This window comes from Vidua macroura, chromosome 5 (assembly GCF_024509145.1).
Source record: "Vidua macroura isolate BioBank_ID:100142 chromosome 5, ASM2450914v1, whole genome shotgun sequence".
Lineage (NCBI taxonomy): Eukaryota > Metazoa > Chordata > Aves > Passeriformes > Viduidae > Vidua > Vidua macroura.
In genome coordinates this window covers 20599279-20615018 of record NC_071575.1, presented here as the reverse complement: position 1 = coordinate 20615018, position 15740 = coordinate 20599279, and the positions used below count along the sequence as shown (strand labels likewise).

Sequence of the window (15740 nt, the reverse complement as noted above, 5' to 3'; positions counted from 1 at the left end):
CTGATAACAATGGAGGAGAAGACTAAAGTACTGAACAACTTTTTTTGCCTCAGTCTTCAATGACATTTCTGCCCACATCTCTTGAGTGGATGGACAGCGGGATGGGGACTTGGAGAGCAAAGTGCTTCCCACTCCAAGTTCAGGTTCATGAGCACTCAAGGAAGCTGAACATATGTAAGTCTATGGGCCCTGACAAGATGCATCCCAGAGTCCTGAGAGAATTGTCCGATGTAGTTATCAAGCAACTCTCCATGATATTAAAAAAAGTCATGGCAGTAAAATGAAGTTCCAGGTGACTGGGAGAAGGGGAAAACTCTACCCCTCTTTTACAAGGGTAGAAAGGGGAGCCCTGAGAACTACCCACCTGTCAGCCACACTTCTGTGCCTGGGAAGATCATGGAAGTTCCCTTTCCTATTTTTCAAGCCTCTTCAGAGCCTGCCCAGTTTTGTCTTGATGACCAAGGGCACCTTCAACTGGTTTCAAATTTTTGCCCAGCTTCTTCAGCTCCTCCTGTACCATGTATAGGCACTGCAGCTGAATCAAACATTTTCACCGGGGTGGGACCTGGTGCAGCTCATCGCTGTGATGTCACTTCCCACCCAGCAATGCCCCATGTCCTGCTGCTAAAAGCTAAACCATTGTAGCCAAGAAGGAGGCAGCTCACAGATGCAGAGAAATGAAAGGTGAAGGGATACAGGAAAAGACACAACAGAGTCTGTGAAATGAGACAGGTCTATAAAACCACAGATGAGAGTGGAAGGGCAGGGCAAAGAGGTGTTAACAGCCTCTTCCCACTCAAAGATTAAGGGTCAGGAAATGAAACCAGAAAGTTACAGGTTCAAGACAAACTCCATGTGTGTGCTGCACAACTTCCTACTGTGAGATTCTGAGGATGCTAAAACTTTACCTGACCTCAAAAACTGGCAGGACAAATTCAGGGAAGAAATAAATCCACCGAGAACTAAAAAGTGCACAACAGATCTTCCAGCACTGGGTCCCTCAGTGCTGCTACACATTTGTCCTGCCTGTAGGCTATTCCTCTTTCAGCTACAGCAGGAGATACTGCGCTGGAAGGATTACAGACCTGGCTTGGTAAGGTCCTTTTTGTATTCCTATGGCTTTCCATAGTCAGGCTGACCCAGAAGTCATGGGCAAGAGCAGCTCTGAGTAACAGTATCATTTTGGCGCATTAGATCATTTTGGAAATGGATGGACAAGGCCGCAAACAACATAGCTCATTCCAATAAAGATTTCTTTTTCCCTGACCAAAAGCTGGAAGGAGGTCAGGTGTCATTTCAACCAGTCATTCCAGTACGGATCCTTGCTGGGAATAACATCTCTGCTTGAGCCCTAGCTCCCTCAATGCCTATTTCCAGACTTTTCAAAGACCAAATCCCCTTTCCCTGTGTTGATAAACACAGAACTCTTTAAACAGACCATCTGTAACAGGTCCAACCCCCTTGAATTCCCTTCCATTTCCCTGACCTGTCTATCACACTATTCATGGCAGGCTCTCCACACTAATCCTTTTATTATGATCTCGCTCAATTTTCCTGGCCTATGACTGCAATGAGGAAAAAAAAGGAGGGGTATTAATCCTTCTGACCTTGTTGTCCCAATTCTGGGCCATCTGTGACTGGGAATTCAGAGGAGGGAAGCCCCACTATCAACCCCTTACTTTGGGAGGTTCATTTTGTACTGTCCTAGAAAGTTGTTGTGGAAAAGCCCCTTTTCACTTACAGGCACTTCCTATGAGATTGCTTCCTAGACTACCTTTCCAGCCAGAGAGAGTGGAGGGAATAATGTCCACCACCTCCACCAGATTCTGTTTACTTACTCCTCCTGTATCACCTCTCTGCTCCCTCAACAGCAGTGTCTGTGGGTTCTTCCCAGCCACGAGACAGGGAATCAATAAAAGGTGAAAGACAATCAAAGATCTCTCAAAATTTCCCTGGCAATGCTGCATATAAAGAGGAGGCCTTGCAGCTCACTCCACTTCCACCACTGGCCGAGTGCAGCCTGTTCCTTCCACCCCTTCCCACCACCATGTTTCCTTGCTGCCAGCAGTTGCATCTCCATGAACCTGCCACACTATTTCATAGACGGTTTGAGCACTCACAACAGGAAGCTTGCATGTATCTTCAAGAGACAAATATTCTCTTTGCTCAGCTTCATCCATACCTCTGACTTCACCCATTTTTTGACACTTTAAACAATCTCCTCCTTTCCTTGGTGTTTACGGTCCTCAGTACACACAGACTGTTACATATCATCGTTTAGTCAAGCTCTACATATTTTGTTTTTTTAATCTCTCCTCATAAATAAGTACCTTCAGCTCTTTCATAATTTTTATTGCTCTTCTCTGAACTCCCTCCAATTTATCACTCTCCTTCAGCTAGCACAGCACCCAGGTTTGCATGCTAGGTTTTCCAGACTGATCTTACTAAGGTCTTGGAGGTAACATGAATTCGGTCTCCCTTATGCTTCAAGCCTTGATGTTTCTGGGTGTACTTGAGTTTCTGGATGTCAGGAAAGCTGTCTCACTTCATATATGTGGCACCAGGTAATTCAACTCAAGGCTGTCTCCCCAGGGAGAGAAAAAAGAAGGTTCATGAGAGGTGGGGAGAAGAAGACACATGGACAGGAGGGACAGATATCCTGCATCTGAACAAGGGACATGACTACAAACCCTTACCTACTCACACACCTCAAGAAGAGACATCAAATCCTGGTTATGGAAAAGGTGCATATGCACACACACATAAACATGTGTTCACTCCACAAATAAACCCCCAGTGACCTGCATCACACAGGAGTGCACACAGGAACACATACACAGGGAAAATACCACGAGGCAAGAATGACACACATGTGCATGGAGACTTTGGACATGCACACATAACCTGTGCACACAAGAGGGGAGGACAAAGTCTAACAGAAAATGGTGCTCTCCCTGCTCACAAACATACATGTTCTCATGCATAAACCAATGCTACCAGAGGAGAGATAGCAACTCATAGAGTCCTTATAGTAGCCTAAAAATTCACAGGCAGCTCTGACCCATCTGGTCTGCAGATTGAGCCTATGAGCCATGGAAAGAATGAAGAAAAACATATGACACCTTGCCTTCAGGCAACTGGTAGTACATGCATCATACTGAGCCAGAGTCTTCATATCTACAGACCCTTCCATAGTGATTACATTATCACCAAAGCTATTCAGAAGTGAGGTGAAAGCTAAGGACCACAGAGGGAAAGAAAAAGACTTTCTACAGGGCAGTTGTGGCAGAGCTAGGGATCCCACCTCCTATGCTGTGACCCCCCTTCCTGAGTCATGTTACTGGTGATCCTTCCTCACAAGGATATATTTGCTCCATCTCTCTTCTATCAGACATCCAAAGGAGTCAAAAGCACCCACAGTTTCTTGTAAACAGTCTTTCCCCAACAGCTTACCACAACCAGACAGGTATTAACATTTTGTGAGTGTCAATGTATAGAGAACACAAATTCTTGGCCTCCAGACACAGCTTCTCATTTCTGTGAAATTCATACTGCACCATCAGCTCCCAAGAGCATCACCTGGAATGAAATTCTGTGCTAAAGGGCTGAAAAGCTGGAGATGCACTCCCCAGGGTGCCTACAGACAAGAAAGAACAGCCCCAGCACATCAGTCAGGTCAGCACAGAATGGGCTTCACCTTCAACAGCAGAACAGACTCACCTGTGGGGTTTTGATCCCATGCCTATCTCCATGGCATCTGATGCTATGCTATAGGGCACCATGTAGCCACTGAGACTCCTCACACCAGTGATGCCTGGAGACTTTTAAAGACTCCCTGCAAGTGGCAACATCTAGGGACAAAACCCATCAAGTTATTCACCTCAACCTGACTCCTGGTGGCTTGTTTGCCACCTCTTAAAATGCCATGGAGAGAGTGACAACTGCCCTTCCCTCCTTCTGTACCTCAGCTGGTCAGCTGGAACTGGGTTTCCTCTTGGCTTATGCATGTTGAGAAAATGAGGTCATTTCTCTTCAGTGACAGAAAATTATTTGGTGAGGAAAGCAGTTCATTTCAGGCAATGGCTATGTACCCCTGAGCTACCCAGGAGACCCTTAAAGAGGAGGTCAGGGCAAAGCAAGGCACAAAACCAGCATCAGTGGGGGAGCACAGGAAAGTCAGGGCAAATGCAGTGCTGCTAAAGTGGGGCTGTAACTGCTGCCAAACCAGCTCACCACTGAAGCAAACACAACAGCAGTCCCACAGTCATTGTCACCTCCAAAGTGTCAAGCTTGACTCATCTGAGGGTTTAAATACAGCACTCATCTGGTTCACAGCTGTGAGAAATTCAAACTGACCCAGCAGAGAGAAAGGGTTGGAGGTGGGTCACAGCCTCATGGTCTGCTCCGTGAGTTCTGCATTCTCCCCTTCCAGAACACAGAAGTGATTTCAGTGCCCCACTACCCTGGCAAAAGAGGTGGCTCCCATGCATGCAGCTTGCCTCTCCTTCAATAGCTCACTCCATGTCCTCCCTCACCCTCTTCCTACATGGAAAGGCATTGGGGGACACAGAGCTCTGCTCCTTCCGAACTGCTCAAGCACCTGCTGTAACTCCAGTCTGGGCAATCCTCACCAGCAGAACCTGCAGAGTTACCAGGCAAACTCCAGCTTTCCCCATAGCTGCCAGCAGCCTGGGGTCCCTCACTGCTCAGGACAGCTCTGCTCCTCCATGAAGGAGAAAAGCAAAACCTCTTCTGTTTCCAGAAAAGGCGATGTTTCGCTGGAACGCATTTGCTGTGCACCTAAGCTGCTCCTGTCTGCTCTGGTGCACAGGCATGGGCAAGGGCTGCAAGTGTTTTTTGGGACATCACATCCCTTTATCAGAGCAAGGTAGCCCTCATGAGCTCACAAGAGTGTGAGGACAGAGGTGTTCCCTACATGCCCTCTGCCCTCCCTCACACTAATAAAAGAAACAACTTAGCCCAGGTCCATACTTATAGGCGATCAAGGGGAAAAAACCCACAGTATTTAGGATGAAGGAGAGAGCAGCCAGGTCTCTCTCCCTCAGCAAATGTGCTGATATTTTCTGACACAGCTGATAAGAGCACTGTGTGGTTTCAACAGGCCCTGATATGACCAGTAGCTTTTTTCCCAGGTAGGCAGAGCTTTTCACCACTCTTCAACAGGGTCAGATGAGGCAGCTGCACTCTGCCTGGAGCTGCATCTGGCTTCTGACACGACCCAGGTAAGAACAAACATCGCGGACATCATCGCAGCTATGCTTCCCTCCCTTCTGCCTTCCCTGCAATTGTTACCTCTCCGATTTTAACTACAAGCTGCCTCCCAGCAAAACCTACACCCCTGTATGCCCCCCCTTCCCCAAATGCCCTCTCTACCCTCCGAGTGGCTTCTGCTCCACAGCGTAGCTTTGCAGCTCAGTGCAGCAGATCAGACAGCATATTCCCAAACACCCGCTTTGGCTGGAGCCGGGGGAAGAGCAGGAAAGGCCATGCATGCACAGTTCTTCCCTTGGTGTCGTAGTTTTTGATGGGGGAAAAGCAATGAAGGCAGTTTGCTTCATGACGACAAATCTGCATGCTTGTGGGTCGGGTGCCCTGAAAGCCAATCTCCCCCCAAGGAAAATAAAGGCGTGAGGAGGGTGGCAGATGGGGAAGGGTTGGGGGTGAGGGGAAGGTTGGTAGGTTGGGGAAATCAGTGGGATTAAAGTGTCTGCTTCTCACCCCTGGCACTGCATCGGCACCCTTCCACTCCCTGCAGCTTCCTCACTGCTGCTGGTACGGTCTGCACAGAGCAGGGAGGCGAGAGGGGGGCTGTATTTAAATATATTAATAATGCATGTTCCATGCAAATGAAGCTTCCTTTGAATATTACATTAGCGATGCTGTCAGGCTGCGCTTCTTGGGACCCAGGAGTGACGGGATGTGTGGGGACTCAGAAGGGGGGTGTGGGGACGTAGGGCTCACCAGAAATTCCCTCATACCCCAGCACAGCCTCCTTCCTCCCCCTCCACCCCAGCTCCCCCACATTACACACACTCCCACTCCCTCCCACCTCTCAGTGCATGACAAATTCCTTGGCTCGCAGCGTGCAATGCAGCCAGGCTCCCCAGTCCCCAGGCCCCCTCCAGTGGCATGGGGGCCCCCCTCCACTCCCTATATCATCTTTACCCCCCCTCCAATCTCAGCAATCCTCTCCCTGTTCCCGCTTGGTTTATAGCTCTGTGCCTCCAGACTGGGGAGAAGGGTCCTGCTCTGCAGCCTTTAGGGGGAAGGAAAGGGAGCAGTTTCTAAGTCCAGCCTGCACCATGTGCACCCCTTCTGTTTGCACCCACCGTGCCCGTGTGAGACTAGAGTGGGTGCCAAGGGACCGCGGGCTGTGCCAGATGTATTTGCCCGCAGCACAGGAGCGATGCTCTCCCTCCCCATCACAGACACCCCCTTCCCTGGGCGCTGGAGAGGGTGTTTGGTGTTTGTGCACAGGCAGCCCGGCTCCGTGCACACTCAGACGCGGGACACGCACGTGTGTGCTGCATGCACGCGTGCAGGGCTGGGGCACACCAGCACACACTCGCGAGAGGGCATTACGCACAGCAGCTCCCGAATATGCTGCCTCCTGCAGTATTAGCTGATTTATGCTGCCTTTCCCCAGCCAGATCCAAGCTCTGGAATGGGAAGAGCGGCAGCTGTGCACTCCTGCCTGTCCTGGATGAGAATAGGATGCGCCTGTTCGTCTTTCTCCCCCACCCCCCACCACTCCTCCTTCCACCTCCTTTTGCTCCCATTCATTCATTCAGCTTCTCCTCCCCCCCATCCCATGCCCCAAAGCAGGAAGATCCTTATGCATAAAAATGTGGGCATGCTTTCTCTGGTGGAATAAACGGGCATGCAGACACCCTGCAGGCAATACATACACACTTACATATGCATTCGAGTAGCTGTCCTGGGCCCCTACATAAATACCCGGCTCCCATCAACACCACAGACACATTCACACACCCGACAGACACCACGCAATGACTTTCCTGCAGCCAGCCAGTCTCCCAGCAGAGCAGTGTAAGAGCAGAGGAGAGATTTACTCACTCCCTTGCATGTAAACCAGGCGAATATCCACACACCACACAACAGACAGACAAACAGACACGGACAAACCACTGTCCGCAGAGGCTCCCCAACAAAGTTTGCAGAGAGAGAGGGAACAGGGGGCTGAGGGATGAGGCTGACTCCTCCTCTGTCCCATAACTGCAGGCAATACACAGAGAGGTCTGCCTGTCTGTCTGTACATGCACATGCATGTACGTGTGGGGGTATGTACATACATCTATAGCTACACCTATACATGGATACACACATGAACACACATACACAGATATAAATTCACAGATAAAGATATATGTACATATACAAACATATATTGCCTCCTATTGCAAGGTCCAAATAGATGAAGATGGGTCAAACCCAGCTGTGTGCGGGAAGCCCTGAACCTATTCAGCATCCCAATCCTAAGCAGAGCACGCACGCACACACACACACACACACACACACACACGGTGAAAGGGAGACCCGTCTCCAAGCCTCTCTCCCTCCCTCCCTCCCTCCCATCACCCCATGTAGGCACAATCCCCCCCCCCCCCCCCACAGGCACACACACCCTGGGCCACTTCCCCATCTCCTTTGCACTCACCCCTCGCCTTCATCCTCAGATCAGAGGCATCCAACCCCCAGGGAGTGTGTGCACAAGCTAGAGGAAAAGGGCAATCCACGCATCCTGCCCTTCTCCCCCTTTTCTAATCTCAGCTGCTTCTCCGAGAGGCAACACGGACGGCAGCCGGGAGCCGAGGACACGCGAGGCAGCAGCACAAGGACTGCACACAAAAACGTGTCACACACACGCACACACACACACACACGTACCTGCTTCTGGAGGGGTGACTGCTCCCAGCTTCCATACGGGGCATGACAGAGACGAAGTGCAGGCACAAAAGACCCCGGTCCTCAAGCAACTTGCAGCCCTGCAGATGTGTTTGTGTGGGGGGGTATCCCCCACTTGTGTCACCCCTTGGAGCTGTAGCGGTCCTTGCCCCACAGCTGGCTCATTCCCGGCCGCACCTAGGCAGCGCTCCCAGCCATGCACACGCGCGAGCACGACAGGCGGGGATGGAGCAGCAGTCCAGGGAGGGCACGCACAGCCGGAGGATTTGCTGCCTTCGCCGCATCCGCATCACTGGGGGAAGAAGGCAGAAAGGGCTGTATTGGCATTTAAAACGCAAGTGATTAATTCGCCACAGGCTCGGCTGATAGGGCTCTGGGACCAGAGCCGGCGGCGCTGCTTCTCCCAGCTGGGAAGGCTCTGACAGGCAAAGGACCCTCTCCCATGGAGCCAGTCCCGAGCTCTCCTCGCCTGCACAGCCACTGCTCCGGTGCAGACAGAAAGGGGTGGGCCTCCACCGGAGACATGAGCACACACATGCAACAGCTGCTGGGAACTGCACACACACACACACACAGACACAATTCCCCACAACAGCTGCTCAGGAGTTACACACAACACACAACAGCTTCCCGGGAATACACGCAAACAACAGCTGCTAGGGAATCACACACACACAGAGGCTACAGCTTCTCAGGATTAAGTCACCCACATGAAAATACAACAGCTTCTAGGAACCACACAGCTACAAGCAACAGCTGCTGAGGAGCTACACACACACACCACAGATGCATGCAACAACCATACACCTACTGACACAGGTACGTGCAACAGCCATGGGAAACTATACTTGGATATAAGCCCCCGTGTTATTTCTTTAAAAAATTGACACATAAAAACGTAACAGGAGGTGGAGAAAACCTTTCATCCACAGACAAGCACATGCATGTGACTGCTCTGGGGAGATTGTCTATTATACACCTCCTCAAATCACCACCACAGAAACATAACAGCTCCTCAGAAAGCACTTGGAGCCACATACCCTCCTGTATGTCTGGAAGACCTTCCACCTCCCTCTCCCAAACCCACACGTGCCATTGCCAATGGAGACCTTGCTCACAGTCAGAAACAAGCATCCATGTGCACCAGATGTTGGGGACTCAGCCACAGCTTGGCCCCCAAATACTTCACACAGGCAATACCTGCGAGGAAAGCACATTGCCAAACACAGGGTCGCTCTTAAGAAATTACTCCCCAGTTCCTTGACAGAAAGCAGAAGCACACATGACAGACATAAATAATCTCTGCACAGACATGCAAGATCACAGCTGAAGAGACACGATGCACCTCTCACACTCACCACAGCAGTGGAGGGACTGCCTGTCTCACTCAGAGACACACACACATGCAACAGCTGAAAAAACTTAGGGACATTGGATAGGAGCTGGCTTCCTGGGATGTACAATCCAGCCTCATGCTATTCCAGGCAACCACATCATACAGTCTTGCTCAGAAATGTCTCAAGGTCCATCTGAGTACTGTGAGACTATTTGCTTCCTGCTCAGAAGCCACATTGAAGTTAAAAGCCTGTCCCAAGCCACGTTGAAGTTAAAAACCCTGCATTTACCCAAGCCCAATTCAAACCCACATATTCCTGGGCCAGCCAGCCACATTCTTCACCTGGGCATGCACAGAGGTTGCAAGAACAAATGGAAGTGCTCTGAAACCTCCATTCCCACCTGAACAGACACCTCCTGCCCCCCTGCTTCACAGAAACATAACACACATGCAACAGCTGAGTGAAGACCTTACCCTCAGCATAAATACCAACATGCTTCAACACCTTCCAGGTAAACAGACACCTAAGCCTGCCACCCTCAGCACTCACATGCGCTCAGATACAGAATATACAAACATGTATAACCTCTGATGGGAAACTAATGATTTTTTTCGTGCAGTCCAGAAACTGAAGTGGAATTAGGCTGACACACACACAAACACACACCACTGCAAGCAGCACTACTATTAAATGTATTATAATAATGGCGTGAAACTGCAGCAGGGGAGGTTTAGGTTGGATATTAGGAAAAGATTTTTCACCCGGAGGCTGGTTGACACTTGAACAGAGTCCCTAGCGATGTGGTTATAGCACCAGCCTGACAGAGTTCCAGAGGCATTTGAGCAATACTGTGAGGCACATGGTGTTGGACTCAATGTTTCTTGTGGATCCCTTACAATTCAGGATATTCTATTCTATTCTATTCTATTCTATTCTATTCTATTCTAAATTGTGATGCCCATTGCATCTAAAGAAGCTCACCTGTGGCCCTCATCCTTCTAGTTAATATATGAGCACAGAGCAATGTAATTTCCCCATCTATCTCATGCCTGCAGCTTTATAGAGGGAAGGTGAGCTCTTTTGACCCCTCTGCATGAGGGGTCATGCATAATCATCTCATGTAAATCCAACCCCAGCAGGCAGAGGACTGCCCCTAATCTTCTCACAGGCATACAAGAGCCTCATGGACAGAACACCAAACCAATAAACCTCTATATGGGGAGGCAAACAATAAATAGCCCCAGGGGAATGAGTTGCCTCCCTCAAAACACAGGCAAGTGCAAAGAATCTACAGAAGGAGGCCCAGGATCACACACATCAGCTGCATGGCATGAAGAAACAAGTTGGCCCACTAGGCACAAACACACCAAGTCATCAATCCTTTTGAAAATGACACATAGGAAGCTTGTTGTACCCTCTTGTACTCCAGACCTGCAAACCCAAATGGGAAAAAAATCACCCAGACACAAAGGTACACACAAAGACCCACACACTCCTCAGGCAGACAGGCATGCAGCTCTGAGGATACTTCTGGATGTTCCCTGGACCATCTGTAGACATCTGTTCCCAGTGGATTAAATGCCAAAACTACTCACACCTCCTGGAATCAGAGGAGGAAGCTTGTCTTGGCAACTACAGACTCAAATTTCCTTGCCTTTATCACTTTGGGGTGTTATGACTGTGGGGTGTTTCCTCCAAGCTCTTTTGAAGCTAAAAGCTACAGGAACAGAGACTTGCTTCCATCTCTCTCTACTTCCTTCAAGGACAGACAGTATCTAATTTTGGAGGGTGTTGAAGTAGGAGAAAAGGTTTCCAACTCCAAATTAATGCAGGATTTGTTCCTGCTTGAGTTCCTCCAGGATCATCTTGCAGTCTGTTTGTGATGAGTCTCCCAGAGGCTCTCCTGCTGGCACACATCCCTTCAGGACTCAGAAATGCTGGGGCAGGATCCTTGTACTACCAGGGCTTCTGGGGGTCAAATGGTATTTGATCATTCTCCCACTGACCCAGGAACAACATTTAACTCCAGCAGAACAGAAGTGCCCCAAGAGACAAGCAGAAGCAAGTACCACATTTGCAGCAGTGTGGGACATTTGGGTCCTCAATCTGATTCAAATCCAGTCCCTCCATGCCTATTTGTCCCGTTGCAGATGATCTGGAGGGTACAGAAGTTCACCCCCATGTTTATTTTGCAGAGGCTCTGACCTTGCCAAAAGCCCTGGAAAGACTCTGTTGTTTTTTACTTCACAAATTAAAAAAAAAAAAAAAAAAAAAAATCACTGAGAGAGGAAAAAAACCTCCTAAGGACGTCATAGATACTTTAAGTCAGCTGCAGAGGTGCCTCATTCCCTGTGTCCAGCAGTACAGAAGAAGAATCACCTTCTAATTCTTTTGTGCTGATGTCTTTGAGACCCCTACCTACAGTCAGGCCTGACCTCTCTGCCCCCTTAATGTGGATGAAAACAGCCCCAAAAAACACTTTCGTTTATACCTTTCTGCTCAGCTCCTGCTCTGTTGGGCTGCCACATCCTCTAAGACTGGAGATGCTGTTAGGGGTGAACAAGGGAGCTGACCTTATTAGAGCAATTCCCTAGTGTTTTTCCAACATATGCCAGGGAGTTGTTAAGTTTTAGAACAGCTTAGAATCTGAGAATCACAAAAGTGATGATAAAACTGATTTTTTAACCCTCTATGTCCCGCCTGGGTATTATCAGTTCAGTGGGGATGGTACCTACAGTCCATGTAAGGAGTAGGGGCGGGGAGTGCAGCCAGCCATCCCCCTCTCAGCCATCACCTTGTGCCGTTTATCCCCAGGAGGAGGGGAGAGCCGGGCAGGGAAGGCAGCCACGGAGTCTGCCTGCACTACCTGCCGTGTGTGCTGCCAGGGAAGGGAGCCTCGCTGGCAGCGTTTCCAGCTCTTGGAGCCGCTGGATCAGCCCTTCTCCCTCTCTATCTCTTCCCTTGCCCATCTGCCCGTCTCCCAGCGGGGCACAACTGGGTCCCACGGATGGGGAAAACAGGCCAAGGGAGAAGGCTGGGCTCTGCCCTCGTTGCAGTCAGAATCTCTGCGCTGATCTATACTGCGGTGAGCAGTGACAGATTGATTTTACAGCTCTGCTTGGAGCCGGCCGCTGGCCCTGGGCTGTGGATGAATCAGCTTTCTCTGGTCCTTGGCTTTTATTTCATTATTTTACTGCAACCTCGCTTACAGGCAGCTAAAGAGGGAGCGACAGGGAGAAACATGAAGTTGGCAGATTTCCTTCCCTGCTCTTGTGCTCCCAGCCTCCCAGCCTGGCTTTGGGACTCCAGGAGGAGGGAGGGAAGGGATTGTTTTCCAGGAACATCTATCAGGACATCTATCAGGAATAAAGACATGAGGCTCCTTCTGCATGGGTAGATGAATGTTGCAGTGGCTGTGGGAGACAGCAAGGACTGCGCAGGCACTGCGCAGCATGAACAGTTCCTGCTCTGCTATGACAATGCCTCGATCCTTGCCAAATGGAGGGGGGGCCAGTTTTCAATACAAGGTATAGCATGTTTGGAAATAACAATGCACTCAATCCATGAGTGCATTGGACACTAACCTGCTTACAGACTCCAGCGTGGAAGTGATTCCAGGTTCTCTTCTTATAGCTGTGGATGTAGAGGAGGGGGCAAGGGCTGTACCCTGTTGTCTCCAAGAGGACTCAGAGCATGCCACAGACACAAGGCTCTCCTTCCCTCTCCTGGCTGTGAATATTGTAGATGTTGCTCAGAGAAAGCATGAACTCAAGCAAGGACAGAGCAACAAAATTGAAGGGCAAAAAGATGTTGGGTTTTTCCAGCCCTGACCTGGAGCTACAGTGGGACAGCTCAAGCCAGACTGTTGAAGCAGTCTGGAGACAGAAGTGCAGAGTACAGAGGGACCAAATAAAATGCAACAAATGCTCTTCTCCACACCCCCAACAACTCAGGAGTAAATAGGAGCAAATATCAGCAACTATAAAATATCTGCTCTATCAGACTTGCTTTTGAAAAAATCTCCTTGTCAGAACTGAAGATTTAATCAGAGGGCCCCTCACCTGTGCTGGCACCTGCTCTGCAAGAAGAGGAGTAGCCAAAGGAACCCAACAACAGTTTGGCCTGCTCCAGCCTTCTTCCCACATGCTCAGTTCCCAAGGAGGCTTTGCATCACAATGGATGGTACTTCCATTGCAACAGATTCAGGACACCCTGAATTCTCCTGCCTTATTCCAGACACCCCATTCTCCTGCCTTATTCCAGAGCTCTCCAGCAATACAGACTGCCTAGGGAAGGAGTGTTCCTCAGAGGACAAATGTCTGAAGACAGACAGCTAAAACACTGTGTCACTGGGCTCCCCCCAGCTCATACATATACCTTTGCTCCACCTGCCCCTGTGCAAGCATCAGAGAATGGCCTTGAAGGTGGCCAGCACAGCTCAAACTGTCAGAAGGCAAGGGCCTTTTGATCTGCAAAGATCAAGGTGTGGGAGGGGAAGGGAGGGGAATCAAGACAGGAAAAGCAGGAGAGGCTTCCCAGTGGTCTGTCCCAGCAAGAGGGAGGGAGACAGCAAAGTCCATCTCATCCACTTTATGTAATCTTTTAATCTCTTGGTTTTTAATCTTTCACATCAAGAATGAGACATATCATTAAGAGCAGAAGAAATCCCAGTTGGAAGGGAGATGGGGATGGTGAAGGAGACAAAAAGTCCTCTTACTTCTAAGTCTTCTGCTTTGTTCCCTTCCTCTATGTCTCTCTCTCCCCTCCTTCCTTTTTCCTCTCTGCTTACAAGCAATAACGTAGGTGACCTGACAGACACAGAACAGACTGGGGGCCTCAGCACCTGGAGGAAGGGCAGTGCCATGGCCTAGGTGTAGTGCAGGTCAAGCCCTCCCTTGGTGGCAGTCTGTGGTGACACACAGGCACAAAGCTCAGTGTGCCAGCTCCTCTTGAAAAGCTCTTCTGCAGCCAGAGACAAACAGCAAACATTGCCAGCCAAGTTTCCTCTTGTCAGAGACAGGGTGACCTGTAGAAGCCAGCCCACCCCTCATTAGGAGAGGAGAGACAAGTTTTTGGAGGGCAAAGGAGGACCTGGTGGCACTGACTGACTTGTCTCACAGCCTCAGGCTGGGCACTCCACATCTCAGCTTCTCCCATCTGTCCAATCCTGTGGATAACAATCCTCACCTCAGAGGGTGATTGAAAGAGGTTAATGAATTAACATTTGTAAAAGCTTTAGATAAAAGGCTAAGGATTATTGCTGTTGTTATGCATGGAAACAACTCCTAACTGGCATTTCCCATCTCCTCCCTCCTTTGAGCCTGGGGGATCATCTGACACAGATCCTGCCACACAGGAGCTCCCCCAGAGATGGAATTACAGGGAGCAGGCTGCGGGCTGCCAGAGACACTAATCAGTGGAAGGCAAATTGGGGTCACTCCATCAACCAGCAATGCGCTGGGCTGTGGGGCCAAGAGCCTCTCCACTCACTCTTTAATGACTGGTGACAGGTCCATGCCACTCCTGTCAAAGTTCAGCAGGAAAAGGCTGCTGACTTCTGACCATAGCAAGCCTGCCCCTCCTCTTGCCCTTTCAAGGCTGTCGACTGACCCAAGACAGATTCACAAGGGTTTGCTTTAGGGAAAGCTTAATCCCCAAAGGAAACTTCTGGGCTGCTGGCTTGCAGCAAGATTCAGGAACAGCCTAGACAGACATTCCAATCACAGACATAGGAAGAGACTAGCTGGGATCAGATTTTGGTATCTAAAACCTTGAGCAAAATGTTTCATAGGCTAGGGATGAAAAGTAATTCAAAGCAGAAGTCTTAACATTATACATCTCTCCCTTACACACAAATATAACCTCAAGGGAGAAAAGCCCTCCCTAACTCTCCTGCTATAAATACACCAAAGCACTTAAAATGGCTACGTTAAAAGAGAGCTGGTAATTTGATAGTGGTCTCCACTTAATTAGATTAGGCTCTTCTTGAACTCATGGGCTGAAAGCAGCTGATCCTCCTTTCTTTTTCAGTATTATCCTGTCAGCTGCCATGCAGGAAGTTATTGTAGTCACCCATGTCTTGGGCAGCTGGATCACCAACCACATCTGTGCCACAAAGTGCAGAGCTCCAGGTCCCAGAAGAGAGTGGCTGCACCAGTACAGTGCCCTGTCTGGGCTGCTCAGCACTGCTGAAAGCAAACAGTGCTGTGCACAGCTTGGTGACAAAGTTCTTCTGTCACATCTGGGGCACAAATCAGCCTCTCTGCATTGCAACGGGTAGGAATTACACTTAAGCTAGGCAAATAGCAAACAGCACAGTTAGTCCCCCCTGCAACAGGAGACCAGAGGACAGCACTAGCTTGGTCTTCTCAGGAGACTAGAGCATTTGTTAATAAACCATATATGCAGCAAGAATCTTTTTTAAAGTATCTTGTTTGCCTGACTTCTTAATTAGAG

General features: G+C 49.5%; 1 long non-coding RNA gene across 3 annotated transcripts in view; it reads right to left on the bottom strand.

Annotated features, from left to right (window-relative positions):
• LOC128807666 (uncharacterized) overlaps positions 1 to 13413 on the bottom strand; it is a 54282-nt gene extending 40869 nt beyond the window's left edge. For 2 of the 3 annotated variants that reach the window (XR_008437236.1, XR_008437235.1), the window contains exons 1-3: positions 13346 to 13413; positions 12869 to 13013; positions 7930 to 8239 (exon numbers count right to left, since the gene is read on the bottom strand). This is a non-coding gene — a long non-coding RNA (uncharacterized LOC128807666). The remainder of the gene's footprint in view (positions 1 to 7929; positions 8240 to 12868; positions 13014 to 13345) is intronic. The other variant, XR_008437237.1, reaches the window with a different exon arrangement.
• Positions 13414 to 15740: the final 2327 nt, after the last annotated feature.